The following is a 15,904-nucleotide window of genomic DNA, read 5'->3' as shown; positions in this document are numbered from 1 at the left end:
GTTGAGTAGGGGAGGGGTGCGGGGGGTCGGCGGCGGCGGTTGAGTAGGGGAATCGAGAGGGTGCGGGCGGTCGGCGGCGGCGGCCGGTGGACCAGATCTGGCGAGGTGGGATAGCGATCGAGATGGAGGAGGATCGAGATCGAGTGTCCATGAAATTAAAAAATATTCATGATAGTTCAAAAAGTGCCCATGAAATATAGTCGAGAAATGAAGTCTACGATTTAAATACAATCGATCTTAGCTAGCTATCTGTTCACAATCTTCTTGCCCTTCTTTTTCGCAAATGGAGTTCTTCTATGGAACGGACGTCCTTTAGGTAGGGCGGTCCTGCTTCTTCTTGTGGTGTATGCTGCTACTTCATCATCGTCATCATGTTCGATCCTCGGGTCGCCGTACTTGTCGAAGTCTTGCTCATTGGCTACTCCATCCATTCCGATGATCTTCCTTTTGCCTCTCCTCACGACAACACGACTGGGCTTTGGCGGGTCGGTAATGAAGAAGCATTGGTTCACTTGGGAAGCCAGTACCCATGGCTCATTTTTCGCGGTGACGTTTGCGCCCGCGGTCTTGGATTTGGCTTCGGGTATAACCATGGTGGTGAAATACCGGTCTTCTTTTATGACGTTCTTGGCCCATCTGACACGGAACATCGGGACCTTCTCTCCAGCATAGCTCAGCTCCCAGATCTCCTCGATCCTTCCGTAGTATCTGTCCTTGTCGTTACCGGTGTAGGATTCCATCGTTACCCCGGAGTTCTGATAACCATCGCTCTTCATGTCCTTGGCCTCGGTGTAGAATGTGTAGCCGTTGATATCGTACGCCTCATAGGTCATCAGGTTGTGCTTGGCACCCTGTGACAAGGCGAATATGAGTTGTTCTTCCGCGGAAGAATCCTCATGTAAAGGGTACGACAGAAGCTTCTGCTTGAACCAACGCGTGAAACATGAGTTGTGCTCTTTGAGTATATCTCCGTCCATCCTCTGTTGGCCTCGGTCATTGTACGTCTTCTTAATAAAGGTTTTGTGCTCTACCACCCAAGGATCGACCACGTCTATGTGTTGTAGCGCGACTAGGTTTGCTCTTTCAAAGTCGGCAAGTCGACCCTCGAAGTCGACATGCATTTCGCGGCGACCCTCACGGTGACCCCATCCAGCGAGCCTGCCGAGGTGCCTATTGACGGGCAGACCAACGGGGTTCTCGATGCCTAGATAATTCGTGCAGTAGGAGATGCACTCTTCGGTCAGAAAGCCCCTGGCTATGCTTCCCTCTGGACGTGACATGTTGCGAACATATCCTTTGATGACACCATTCATCCTTTCGAACGGCATCATGCTGTGCAGGAACGTCGGCCCGAGTTGGATGATATCCTCCACTATATGGACCAGCAGATGCACCATAACGTTGAAGAATGTGGGCGGGAAGTACATCTCAAGCTCGCATAGTATCACCACGATCTCTTCTTGTAGCCTTCTGAGTTGCATCACGCCAATCGACTTCCGAGAGATGACGTCGAAGAAGTTGCATAGGCCAAATAGCATTTCACGGACGTGCGCGTCCATGATCCCACGGATTGCAACTGGAAGTATCTGCGTCATCAGCACGTGACAGTTGTGAGACTTCATCCCGCTGAACTTCTACTTCGCTGGGTCTAGGTATCTGCTTATCTACCCCGCGTAACCGTAAGGAAGTTTTACTCCTAGGAGGCAGGTGAAAAACTGCTCGATCTCCTCCTGACTTAGAGTGAAGCACGCGGGAGGGTAGTCATTTCCGGTCTTCTTGGCCTTTTTGCCTTTGCGACGACTTTCTGTGTCCTGCTTTGCCTCATCATCATCATCATCATCATCATCATCATCATCATCATCATATATAGCGTGAAGCTCCTGCCTGATGCCCATTAATTTCAAGTCTGCCCTTGCTTTCGGCCCATCTTTGGTCCTCTCTGGCATGTTGAGCAGGGTACCAAGCAGACTCTCACACACGTTCTTCGTGATATGCATGACATCAAGGCTGTGAGGCACACGGTGGATCTTCCAGTACGGCAAGTCCCAGAAAACAGACCTCGCTTTCCATACCTTCAGCAGCGGCTCTGGCGCCTTTTGCTTCTTTCCCGGCAGTGGGCAGTCTTTCCAATTTTTCAACAGCTTGTCTATTTCCTCGCCGCTCCTCGTACATGGGCGTTTTCGGGGTTCGGTTTCACCATCGAACAGATCCTTGCGTTTCCTCCACGGGTCATCGTCGCGAAGCCACCTTCGATGTCCCATGAACATGGTTTTCGAAGACCCGGGATCTCTATCTAGCTGGCGATATGTTGTGTCATCCATGCACCTTACGCATCCAGAAAATCCGTGGACTACCTGCCCCGCAAGATATCCGTAACCGAGATAGTCGTGCACCATCGTGAGCAGTGCGGCTCTCATAGGGAAATATTCTTTCTCTGCGGCGTCCCACGTATTGGCTGGCGTTTTCCACAGCATGTCAATCTCCTCTTTCAGCAGCCCCAGATACAGATTGATGTCGTTCCCTGGTTGTTTCGGCCCTTCAATTAGCATACTCATGTGAATGTACTTCCTCTTCATGCACAACCAGGGGGAAGGTTGTACATCCACATGAACACAGGCCAGGTGCTATGTGTGCTTCTCTGGCTGCCAAACGGATTGACTCCATCGGTGCTCGCGCCCAGCACGATGTTCCTTCTATCGTTCCCAAATTCTGGGTATTCGAAGTTCAACGCTTGGAACTGGCTCGCATCCTTAGGGTGACTCAGCATCTTGTCTTTTTTATCTATCTCCGGATCATTTGCGTCATCTTCTCGCTTCTTCTCCTCCCTATCCGCGTGCCAACGCAAGAGCTTTGCTACCTTAGGGTCCGCGAAATACCGCTGCAGACGAGGAGTGATCGGAAAGTACCACACCACTTTTCGAGGAGCTTTCTTCCTCTTCTTGTATCGAGTGACACCGCACACCAGACATATGGTAGACTCCGCGTGCTCGTCCCGATAAATGATGCAATTGTTCATGCACACATGGTATTTCACGTGCGGTAAATCCAGAGGACACACGATTTTCTTCGCCTCCTCCAAACTGGTCGGGCACTTGTTCCCCTTGGGAAGACGTTCGTGCCAGAATGACATGTTCTCGTCGAAGCATGCGTCGGTCATTTTGTGTTTTACCTTCATCTCCAGAGCCATGAGCGTTACTTTCAGGCGGGTATCCTCGGGCCTGCATCCTTCATACAATGGAGTAACCGCGTCTAACTCAAGTTGATCCATCTTGGCTTTCTCTCGGGCGGCAGCTCTTGCGTTATCCGTCTGCTTGAGAAGCAGCTCTTGAATATGAGGGTCCTGCACCCAGCCCATCGATGGTCCAGCTTCGTCTGCTCCGCCAGCATCATCATCATGTCCTGCATCTTCTTCTACATGATGACTGTGTATAGCATCACCGTCGTGATCATCTCCTGGGGATTCTTCGTCTTCTCGCCCGCCCGAGCAGCGGTGGTTGTCTTGATGCCCTTCCTCATTTCTTGCCCGGCCCCCATGGACGACTTCGTAGTCATCTTCATCACCTTGCCACCGATAGCCATCCATGAAACCACGCAAGAGCAGGTGGTCCCGCACCTGCCCGGAATCCGGGTCCGCAATAAGGCTATTCAGCTTGCATCTTCGACACGGACATCTTATCTCCGTCTCGTTCTTTTGAAGCATCTCGGCCTTCGCGGACCTCAAAAACCTATTCACGATGCCTTCGGTCATCGTGCGGACCATGGTCGCCTGCGGGGTAGAGCAAAACGATATTTTAGAACCAAGAAAAAATTTGGCATGACTTTCCCTAAAAATAGGACCAAAAAGAATGCTTAATGCCAAAATTCTCGCCGAAACGGAAATGAATCAACATCCCGGCTAAATATTGGCAACTATCGCATTTCAAATACCGGTACACCTCCAAACACAAACACATATGCAAAACCACAAACATATGCAACACCACGAACATACATAGATCTAGCTAGGCCATAAAAAGTGCATGTGCACATTGTTGTAGGGAGAACAGCATAAATATAGCTTCCGCCCTTACTTACCTAGCAAAACAAGGTAACTTAACCACTTAATTTGAATGAATTTATGGTGGAAATGAGGTGAAAAAGAGGAGGCACCCGAGACAAGGAGGAGGCGGTGGAGAGAATGAAGTGGGGAGAAAGTGAGTGTGGGAGGAGAGGCTGTCCAAAATATCTTGTTGCTGCCCACTTACTAATGGCGCACCAACCACAAATGCGCCATTAGTAATCCAGGTTACTAATGGCGCACCCCCTGGTGGTGCGCCATTAGTAGTTTTGCAAAAAAAAACATACTAATGGCGCACTACACCACGGTGCGCCATTACTAGTTTAAACTAGTAATGGCGCACCGCGTGCGAGTGCGCCATTAGTAGTTTTGCAAAAAAGGAATAAAAAAATTTAAAAAAAACAACATTAGTGGCGCACTCTCTGGAAGGTGCGCCATTACTAGTTACAACTAGTAATGGCGCACTGCCTGTGGATGCGCCATTAGTATGTTTGGACAGGCGCACTAGTTAAAAAAATTGATACTAATGGCGCACCATCAGCCAGGTGCGCCATTAGTAGTTTCAACTCTAATGGCGCATCAGAGGGTGGTGCGCCATTAGTATATACTAATGGCGCACCACTTGTCTGGTGCGCCATTAGTGTCAATCCCATCTATAGCCCTTTTTCTAGTAGTGTTCGTGGGCGACGACCATGGTGGGATAGACAAGGTTGCTTCTTCGTGGACCCTTCGTGGGTGGTGAGGGAGTCCTGGATTATGGGGTATCCGGATAGCCGGACAATATACTTTGGCCGGACTATTGGACTATGAAGATACAAGATTCAAGACTTCGCCCCGTGTCCGGATGGGACTCTCCTTTGCGTGGAAGGCAAGCTTGGCGATTAGGATGTTAGATCTCCTTCTCTGTAACCGACTCTGTGTAACCCTAGCCCCCTCTGGTGTCTATATAAACCGGAGGGTTTAGTCCGTAGGACAACTACAATTATAATCATAGGCTAGCCTCTAGGGTTTAGCCTCTATGATCTCGTGGTAGATCAACTCTTGTAATACTCATATCATTAAGATCAATCAAGCAGGAAGTAGGGTATTACCTCCATCGAGAGGGCCCGAACCTGGGTAAACATCGTGTCCCCAATCTCCTGTTACCATTAGCCTTAGACGCACAGTTCGGGACCCCCTACCCGAGATCCGCCGGTTTTGACACCGACATTGGTGCTTTCATTGAGAGTTCCTATGTGTCGTCGCTGCAAGGTTTGATGGCTCCTTCAATCATCAACAACAATACGGTCCAGGGTGAGACTTTTGTCCCTGGACAGATCTTCGTGTTCGGCAGCTTCGCACTGCAAGCCATCTCGCTTGGCCATCTGAAGCAGATCGACAGCTACGCCCCTGGCCATCAGGTTAGGTTCGTAAACTTGAACTACACGGCCGACATCCGCGGAGACTTGATCTTCGACGGATTCGGGCCCGCGTCAGGAGCGCCAAACAGTCACGACGAGCATGACTAAGATCTGTCATCGGACAGTATTCGGGATATCGCACCTGCTGCAGCTCCAGACTTCAATCTGGAGCAAATCACGCCATCCGAGGACGGGTGGATGGACCCCGCCACAGAGGCCGCACACTCATCGGTGTTGGAGCTGAACACAGACTCCACCTCTAAGGAAATCTATGTCGCCGGACCCCCGGACTCATCTCGGCCTCAGGGTCCGAACCTCGTGCGCCCGTGCCCATCGAATCTGATTGAGCACCAATCATGGAGTTCACCTCCGCGGACATCTTTCAACACTCACCCTTCGGTGACGTGCTAAACTCATTAAGGTCTCACTCTTTGTCAGGAGACTCTTGGCCGAACTATGTCCGGCTCGAGTGGGAAGCGGATGATGAAGAAATTCGTTGCCCACCCACCACCCACTTAATTGCCACTGTCGATGACTTAACCGACGTGCTCGACTTCGACTCCGAAGACATCAACGGTATGGACGACGATGCAGGAGAAGAACAGGAACCACCGCTCATAGGGCGCTAGACAGCCACCTCTTCATATGATATATATATATATATGGTGGACACCCCCAAAGAAAACAATGGCGATGAGGCAACAGAAGATAACCCCTTAGGGAAGCAATCAAAGCATGGGCGTCATCGGCGCCACTCTAAGCCCCGCCACAGCAATACCGGCACAGGAGACAACAACAATCCGGATGGTGCCAAAGACGAATACAATCCCAACCAGCCTAACTTAGGGCAGGCCGAGCAAGGGGCCGGGCAAGCTAGCCCAGATGAACAGGCAACGGACGGAGACTTGGAGGACGACAATTATATGCCTCTCTCTGAAGACGAGGTGAGCCCCGGTGACGATGAACTTTTTGTGCCTGCGGATCCCGTCAAGCAGGAGCGCTTGAAGCGCCCACTTATAGCCACTGCAAGAAGCCTGAAGAAGAAGCAGCAGTAGCTCCAAGCTGATCAAGATCTGCTAACAGACAGATGGACTGAGGTCCTGGCAGTCGAGGAATATGGACTCGAGCGCCCAACCAAAAGTTACCCAAAGCGCAGGTTGCTACCTCAAATCGATGAGGAGGCACTAAAGCCCGAGCACCAGCTTGCACCCCGCCCCCAACACACTACGGCCAGGGGCTACATGCAAGACCTGCGAAACGTACCAGGAAACAAAGCAGCACAGTCAAGATCGATCTACGGATCGCGGGGGCGCGCCACCATGCGTAAAGATAATCAACACGCCGGATACACCAAAAACCAGTCCGGCCGGGCCGAATACAACTGACCAGATTCATCCGGACTGCATTGTGATACAGCCCAGCACAGAGGCGCCGCACACCCCCTATGCTTCACTGATGAGGTAGTGGATCATGAATTCTCGGAAGGGTTTAAACCCATAAACATCGAATCGTACAATGGCACAACAGACCCCACGCTATGGATTGAAGATTTCCTTCTCCACATTCACAAGGCTCGCGGCGATAACCTACATGCCATCAAGTATCTCCCCCTTAAGCTCAAAGGACCGGCTTGACATTGGCTGAACAGCCTGCCGGCAAACTCCGTTGGCAGTTGGGAGAACCTGGAAGACGCGTTCCTTGACAACTTCCAGGGCACTTATGTGCGACCACCGGACACTGATGACTTAAGTCACGTAATCCAACGGCCCTGAGAGTTAGCCAGGAAATTCTGGACTTGGTTCCTAACTAAAAAGAACCAAATCGTCGACTATCCGGATGCCGAAGCCCTAGCGGCCTTTAAGCATAATATCCGCGACGAATGGCTCGCCCGACACCTCGGTCAAGAGAAGCCGACGTCCATGGCAGCCCTCACAACACTCATGACCCGCTTTTGTGAGGGCGAAGATAGCTGGTTGGCTCGTAACAATAACACAGCAAGCAATCCTGGCACATCAGAGGCCAGAGACAGCATCGGCAAACCTTGATGCAACAAACATAAGCGTCGCAAGAACAATGATGACGCCCAAGATATGGTAGTCAATGTCGGATTACGCGGCTCTCAGTCTGGTCAGCGGAAAAAGACACTTCAAAAGAACAATTCGGGCCCATCCGGCCTGGACCGCATACTTGACCGCCCATGTCAAATTCATGGTACCCCAGGAACGGCAGCCAATCATACCAATAGAGAATGCTGGGTCTTCAAACAAGCCGGCAGGTCAGGCGCCGAAAACAAGGAGAAGGGGTCTCAAAGCGATGAAGACGATGAGGAGCCCAGATCATCAAACAATAGAGGGCAAAAGAAATTTCTTGCGCAAACCAAAACGGTGAACATGATAAACACCATCCACATCCCCAAATGGGAACGGACGTGCACTCTTCGGGACGTCGACTCAACAAAGCGAGTCGCCCCACAGTATAAAAATACGGCTGATCATCTTCGATCGTATAGACCGTTCGGCCAATATCAACCAGGGCAATTCAGTCGCACTTATCCTCGACCCAATATTTTGCGGGTTCCACCTCACACGAGCCCCTATGGGCGGAGGCAGCAGTCCAAACTTGCTGCACCAGGACACAGTGCGCCAGATAGGTATTGATCGCTCGAGGATCAAACCCACTAAAAACATCCTTTAAAGGTGTCATACCAGGTGTGAAGGCCAGTTGTATAGGCTCCATCACTCTAGAGGTAGTCTTCGGATCACCAAACAATCACCATACCGAAGAGTTAGTCTTTGACATTGTCCCTCTATGCAGTAACTATTATGCACTGCCGGGGCAAACCGCATTGGCTCGATTCAACGGGGTATCACACTATGCCTATGGCAAGCTTAAAATACCAGGCCCATGTGACGTGATCACAATTATGGGCAAGGCTGAACTCCACCGCGGCACCGAAGAGTATACCGCCACTTTAACGATAGAAGCAACGAGTTGTGCCTTTTAATCGAACCTTGATTCGACAGCCAAACTCCCGGACACCAACAAAGGAGTCAGAACTACTTCACGGCATGATAGCTCGGCTCGACCAGGGCTCAATAAAACACTCCGGCATAAGTTGGGAAGGGCCACACCCCACGGTTCAACCGCTCCGTGGCACACAAATGTCTCTAGAATTTTCTTTGCAGGTTCGCTTTTGTGCAGAATAGGACTGGCGACATGGAATCAGCTCGGATGCGCAAAGGGGGAATCTTTCAGACATTCCCCCCGAAGACAATCCAGATATACTTCGGATTCGCACATAGCTCCCTCCCGCCTGGTCTAAGCAGGTTACGCCGTCATACCTCTTTTTTTATAACATCAATCGTACTCATACGCATAGACGTATTACTCGAATACAACATGTAGAGTTATATGACACTTATCTGCTATCATTTCTCATTGACACCTTTCATCATAACGGCATTCCTACATTGTGTCATGCCTTAATACACTAGGGGCTTCATTGTACCCACACTATGGCAACAAAGTCCGACCACCTTCTCGGTCGCTCGGCACCCCGAACTTATAGCATTATATGCATCAGCTCTGAATCATGTCTTGGGTTAATAGTTGGGTTTCGCCCGGCTCCCATGTTTTGGTACCTTAAATTCCGCTATATCGGCTAAGGTAGCACTGGGAGAACTACTGCGATTGTGTCCCGGTTCTTCTGGACGAGCATCTCAGTAGAGAAAGCCAAAAACTGATTGTCATGATACGGCGAGAGCTGGTCAGCTGTTCGAGAGGTTGTAAAATCTTTAAGGATTTATTCCACATAATGCCATAACAAATGCAGCGTGCGACGAATCAGTCTTCCGATCAGGTGCTGATAGAGCCCCTCGTGCGGTCTTCCGAACACTAGGGGCTGCGCCTACCTTACTTAAACTCCTATGGCTAAGTGAGAGTGATAAAGCCCTATAGTCTGATTGCCTGGTTCGTTGTGCTGAACACCTCCTTCAAGGACCCAAAAATGGGATAAAGAGTGTTCAGGTTTATCGTAAACACTCCCGTACTTTCTACGTGGGGGCAGAAGCCGACGACTGGCCAACTCTCAGGATTAATATATATAAAACGGCCGCACAGGAGGAAAAACTTTCACATAACAGGCAATACATAATAAAAGTGACCGCGTTCCGCCTTACAAGGGATAGCATGACTGTCTTAATGGAAATACAATGTCTTTGGTACATTGCTCCGCCACAAGGCGGGCTCCTTTCAGGACACTATCATAATATAATTCGGGCTTGCGGTGCTCCTTCCCCTCCGGCGGTCCCTCAGTCATCAGCTTTTCAGCATCAAGCTTTCTCCAGTGGACTCTCACGCGGGCAAATGCCATTCATGCACCTTCTATACAGACCGACCGCTTAATGACTTCGAGCCGAGGGCAAGCACTCACAATCTGCTTCACGAGCCCGAAGTAACTGCTTGGAATTGGCTCGACGGGCCATAGCCAGACAACTAAGTCCTTCATGGCTAGTTCGGCCGCCTTGTGCAGTTCGATCAGCTGCTTCAGCTGATCGACCAATGGCACCGGATAATTCGGCGTTAAATACTGCGACTAGAAGAGCTTTTCTGCAGTCTTCTTCTCCTCAGCTTGGTAGAATTGAGCAGCATCAGATATGTTGCGTGGCAGCTCTGCAAACGCCCCTGGAGAAATAAGAATTCAATTTGTCACCATGAATTTCTCCTGTTACTACATAAAAATCGCTTTGAATAAGAAAAAGCCTTACCAGCCGCAATCCTCCTCGCCTCCTGAATGTCCTTCAGAGCACCTTGGGCTTCCTCCCGAGCATCATTTGCAGCTTGGAGAGCTTGGACGAGTTCGGATTCTTTCCCTGATAGACTCTGCTCCAAAGTCTCACTTTTCTTCACGGCCTCCTGGAGCTCTCGTTCAGCTTCAATGACCCTGGCCTCGTGCTTCTCGCAAAGAGTCTGCTCCGTGGCTGCCTTCTTTTTGGCTTCGGCCATAGCCTTCTTAAGCGCCTCAATTTCGGCATTTGCCCCTAGAGCGCACAATACAAATACTTTCATCAGGCACACCTACTCATTTGTGCTAAACTTAACAAGGTTTCGACATACCTTGATTGTCCTCCAACTGCTTCTTCACTCGGCCAAGTTCTTCTTCGGCCCGCTCCAGACTCTGCTTCAGTCCAGATACTTCCGAGGTATGAGAGGCGGTAGTCGCTACAGACGCCTGTTTATAAAGGAAGAGATATATGTCATCAACTGAGTCTCCTACGAACGGAAATTTGAACCTCTGTCAGGTTCTCTCTTTCACCGGACAGTGTATCAGGGGCTACTATCCATACTATGACAATCTTCAAAAGCTCATAAAACATACCTCAAAGCCTTTTATAAGGCCGATGCAGTATTCATTCAGTCCACTCTGAGCGGACTGAATCTTTTCAATCACCGCACCCATAAGGGCGTGATGTTCATCGACGATGGAAGCACTCTTTAGCGATGTCGATAAGCTGCCCTGCACCTCTGGTTGGACAGAGGTTGCCGGTAGAGCAGGCTCGCCCCCTCCAGTCAAGGGGGGCTGCCTGCCTGATCCTGGAGCCTCAAAGGTCTCCGGGACTGTGTCCGGCTGCGGGCTGAATCCAAGATCGCCCCCGTCGTCGACGCTCATGGGAGTCGTCACTCCCGTATATCCGGCCCCTGAGGTGTGCCCTCCCTGGTCTGGGTCCTTCTAGGACGACACCTCGGTGTCATGCCCAAGCTTCGGGGAAGGGGCCTTCGGAGGTGTCTCGCTCTCTAGGGCATCTGAGCTCAACGAATCCTCTGATGAGGACTGTTCGGCGCGAGACCTCGTAGGCGTGTTCGGATTTCGTGTACTCACGAGTTTACCAGGGGTTGGGCCCTGGGATCCCACTCCGGGATGCTATCGGTAGCCGTGGTGGACGCCTTTGGAAGGGGGGTTTTTCCCCTCTTAGGCAATTCGGCCTCCAAGGATGAGGAGGTCGTCCTTTTCTTTCCTCCACCCATGGGGGACTCATCTTCTTCCTCCTCCTCGTCCTCTTCGGAGGAAGGATGGGCATTGGAGTCTTCGGATTTTGTGTCCAAAGCACCGCGATGACGGAGGCCGCTCCTGGTCTCCTTGGCCTCTTTGTAGGCCTCTTTCTTCAGCGCCTTGTAAGGCGCTGGGACCAGCATCTTCGTCAGAAGTGGTCCGGTCGGTTCTTTTGGCAGCGGGGCCGGACAGTGTATCCTCCCCGCCTTCTTCGTCCATCCCTAGGATAATTGTGGAAATCGTGTTAAAGTGTCTTCCTCGGGATATGCCAATGAAACACATGGATGGACAAAACATAGTGATGACTTATCGGACTTGCAAGGCGGGACAGTTGGTACCCACGGTCCTCGGCGGAGTCCGGCCACGGTTTGCCGGACTTGAAGAGCACCTTCTAGATATCCTCGTGCGAGGATCCATAGAGCTCTCGTAGGGTCTGGTGCTCGGTCGGGTCGTACTCCCACAAATTGCAGGCTCGGTGCTGACAAGGAAGAACCAGGCGAACTAACATCACCTGGACTACATTCACAAGCTTGATGTCCTTGTCTACCATACCCTTGATGCGCGCCTGGAGCACCGACAGTTCATCAGACGACGACCAGTTCAGGCCCTTCTTGGGCCGGGATATAAGCCGCAAGGGGGCTCCAGATCAGAATTCGGGAGCAGTGGCCCACTTTTTGCCGCGCGGCTTAGTGATGTAGAACCACTGCTGCTGCCACTCCTTGACGGAATCATTGAAGGTGCCTGTCGGCCATGTGACCTTGGGCATCTTGCTCACCATGGCGCCTCCGCACTCGGTGTGCTCGCCGTTCACCACATTGGGCTTCACATTGAAGATCTTCAGCCATAAGCCGAAGTGTGGCGAAATACGGAGAAAGGCCTCACACGCTGCTACCTCTTGAGCATTGCGTTGGATTTCCCCGAAGAGGAGAGGATGATGCAGTAAAGTAGCGTAAGTATTTCCCTCGGTTTTTCAGAACCAAGGTATCAATCCAGTAGGAGATCACGCATGAGTCCCTCGTACCTACACAAAACGATAGCTACTCGCAACCAACACGGTTAGGGGTTGTCAATCCCTTCGCGGTCACTTGCGAGGGTGAGATCTGATAGAGATGATAAATAATATTTTTGGTATTTTTGATAAAGAGATGCAAATTAAAAATAAAAAGGCAAAGTAAAAACAAAGCAAGTAAATAAAGTAATGGAGATTGATATGATGAGAATAGACCCGAGGGCCATAGGTTTCACCAGTGGCTTCTCTCAAGAGCATAAGTATTCTACAGTGGGTGAACAAATTACTGTTGAGCAATTGACAGAATTGAGCATAATTATGAGTATATCTAGGTATGATCATGTGTATAGGAATCATGTCCGAGACAAGTAGATCGAAACGATTCTGCATTTACTACTATTACTCCACTCATCGACCGCTATACAGCATGCATCTAGAGTATTAAGTTAAAAACAGAGTAACGCCTTAAGCAAGATGACATGATGTGGAGGGATAAATTCATGCAATATGATAAAAAAACCCATCTTGTTATCCTCGATGGCAACAATACAATACGTGCCTTGCAACCCTTTCTGTCACTGGGTAAGGACACCACAAGATTGAACCCAAAGCTAAACACTTCTCCCATTGCAAGAACTACCAATCTAGTTGGCCAAACCAAACGGATAATTCGAAGAGACTTGCAAAGATAACTCAATCATACATAAAAGAATTCAGAGAAGATTCAAATATTATTCATAGATAAGCTGGATCATAAACCCACAATTCATTGGTCTCAACAAACACACCGCAAAAAGAAGATTACATCGAATAGATCTCCACAAGAGAGGGGGAGAACATTGTATTGAGATCCAAAAAGAGAGAAGAAGCCATCTAGCTACTAGTTATGGACCCGAAGGTCTGAAGTAAACTACTCACACTTCATCGGAGAGGCTATGGTGTTGATGTAGAAGCCCTCCATGGTAGATTCCCCCTACGGTGGAGCTCCGGAACAGGCCCTAAGATGGGATCTCGCGGATACAAAAAGTTGCGGTGGTGGAATTAGGTTTTTGGCTCCGTATTTGATCTGACGGGGGTACGTAGGTATATATAGGAGGAAGGAGTACGTCGGTGGAGCAACAGGGGGCCCACGAGGCAGGGGGGCGCGCCCAGGGGGGCGCACCCTCCACCCCCGTGACCGCCTATGGCACTTCTTGGAGTAGGGTCCAAGTCTCCTGGATCACTTTCGGTGAGAAAATCATGTTCCCGAAGGTTTCATTCCGTTTGGACTCCGTTTGATATTCTGTTTCTTTGAAATACTGAAATAGGCAAAAAAAACAGCAATTCTGGGTTGGGCCTCCGGTTAATAGGTTAGTCCCAAAAATAATATAAAAGTGGAAAATAAAGCCCAATATAGTCCAAAACAGTAGATAAAGTAGCATGGAGCAATCAAAAATTATAGATACGTTGGAGAAGTATCAAGCATCCCCAAGCTTAATTCCTACTCGTCCTCGAGTAGGTGAATGATAAAAAAGAATTTTTGATGCGGAGTGATACTTTGGCATAATTTCAATTTAAATCTTCTTAATTGTGGTATGAATATTCAGATCCGAAAGATTCAAGACAAAAGTTCATATTGACATAAAAGTAATAATACTTCAAGCGTACTAATCAAAGCAATCATGTCTTCTCAAAATAGCATGGTTAAAGAAAGTTATCCCTACAAAATCATATAGTCTGGCTAAGCTCTATCTTCATCACACAAAGTATTTAATCATGCACAACCCCGATGACGAGCCAAGCAATTGTTTCATACTTTAGTAATCTCGAACTTTTTCAACTTTCACGCAACACATGAGTGTGAGCCATGGACATAGCACTATAGGTGGAATAGAATGGTGGTTGTGGAGAAGACAAAAAAGGAGAAGATAGTCTCACATCAACTAGGCGTGTCAATGGGCTATGGAGATGCCCATCAATAGATATTGATGTGAGTGAGTAGGGATTGCCATGCAACGGATGCACTAGAGCTATAAGTATATGAAAGCTCAACGAAAGAAACTAAGTGGGTATGCATCCAACTTGCTTGCTCATGAAGACCTAGGGCACTTTTGAGGAAGCCCATCATCGGAATATACAAGCCAAGTTCTATAATGAAAAATTCCCACTATTATATGAAAGTGACAACATATGAGACTCTCTATCATGAAGATCATGGTGCTACTTTGAAGCACAAGTGTGGTGAAAGGATAGTAGCATTGTCCCTTCTCTCTTTTTCTCTCATTTTTTTATTTGGGCCTTTCTCTTTTTTTTTATGGCCACTCCTTTTTTTTTGCCCGGAGTCTCATCCCGACTTATGGGGGAATCATAGTCTCCATCATCCTTTCCTCACTGGGACAATGCTCTAATAATGATGATCATCACACTTTTATTTTTCTTACAACTCAACAATTACAACTTGATACTTAGAACAAAATATGACTCTATATGAATGCCTCCGGCGGTGTACCGGGATATGCAATGAATCAAGAGTGACATGTATGAAAGAATTATGAGCGGTGGCTTTGCCACAAATACAATGTCAACTACATGTTCATGCAAAAAGCAATATGACAAAAGTAATGTGTGTCATATGAACGGAATGGTGGAAAGTTGCATGGCAATATATCTCAGAATGGCTATGGAAATGCCATGATAGGTAGGTATGGTGGCTGTTTTGAGGAAGGTATATGGTCGGTGTATGATACTGGAAAAAAAGTGCACGGTATTAGAAAGGCTGGCAATGGTGGAAGGGTGAGAGTGCGTATAATCCATGGACTCAACATTAATCAAAAGAACTCATGCACTTGTTGCAAAACTTTAGAAGTCATCAAAAACCAAAGCACTAAATGCATACTCCTAGGGGGATAGATTGGTAGGAAAAGACCATCGCTCGTCCCCGACTGCCACTCATAAGGAAGACAATCAATAAATAAAATTGTGCTCCGACTTCATCACAAAACGGTTCACCATACGTGCATGCTACGGGAATCACAAACTTCAACACAAGCATTCTTTAAATTCATAATCACCCCAACTAGCATTGCTTTGATATTATCACCTCCATATCTCAAAACAATTATCAAGCATCAAACTTATCTTAGTATTCAACGCACTCAAAAGAAAGTTTCACATATCTTGAATACCAAGTATATTATCTTTAAGCAAATTACCATGCTATTAACAACTCTCAAAATAATCTAAGTGAAGCATGAGAGATCAATAGTTTCTTTAAAAAAAATCCACCACCATGCTCTAAAAGATCTAAGTGAAGTACTAGAGCAAAAATTATTATGCTCAAAAGATATAAGTGAAGCACTATGAGCAAAACTATCAAGCTCAAAAGATATAAGTGAAGCACATAGAATATT

Source organism: Triticum dicoccoides, chromosome 3B (genome assembly GCF_002162155.2).
Source record: "Triticum dicoccoides isolate Atlit2015 ecotype Zavitan chromosome 3B, WEW_v2.0, whole genome shotgun sequence".
NCBI lineage: Eukaryota > Viridiplantae > Streptophyta > Magnoliopsida > Poales > Poaceae > Triticum > Triticum dicoccoides.
This window is presented reverse-complemented; position numbering follows the sequence as displayed.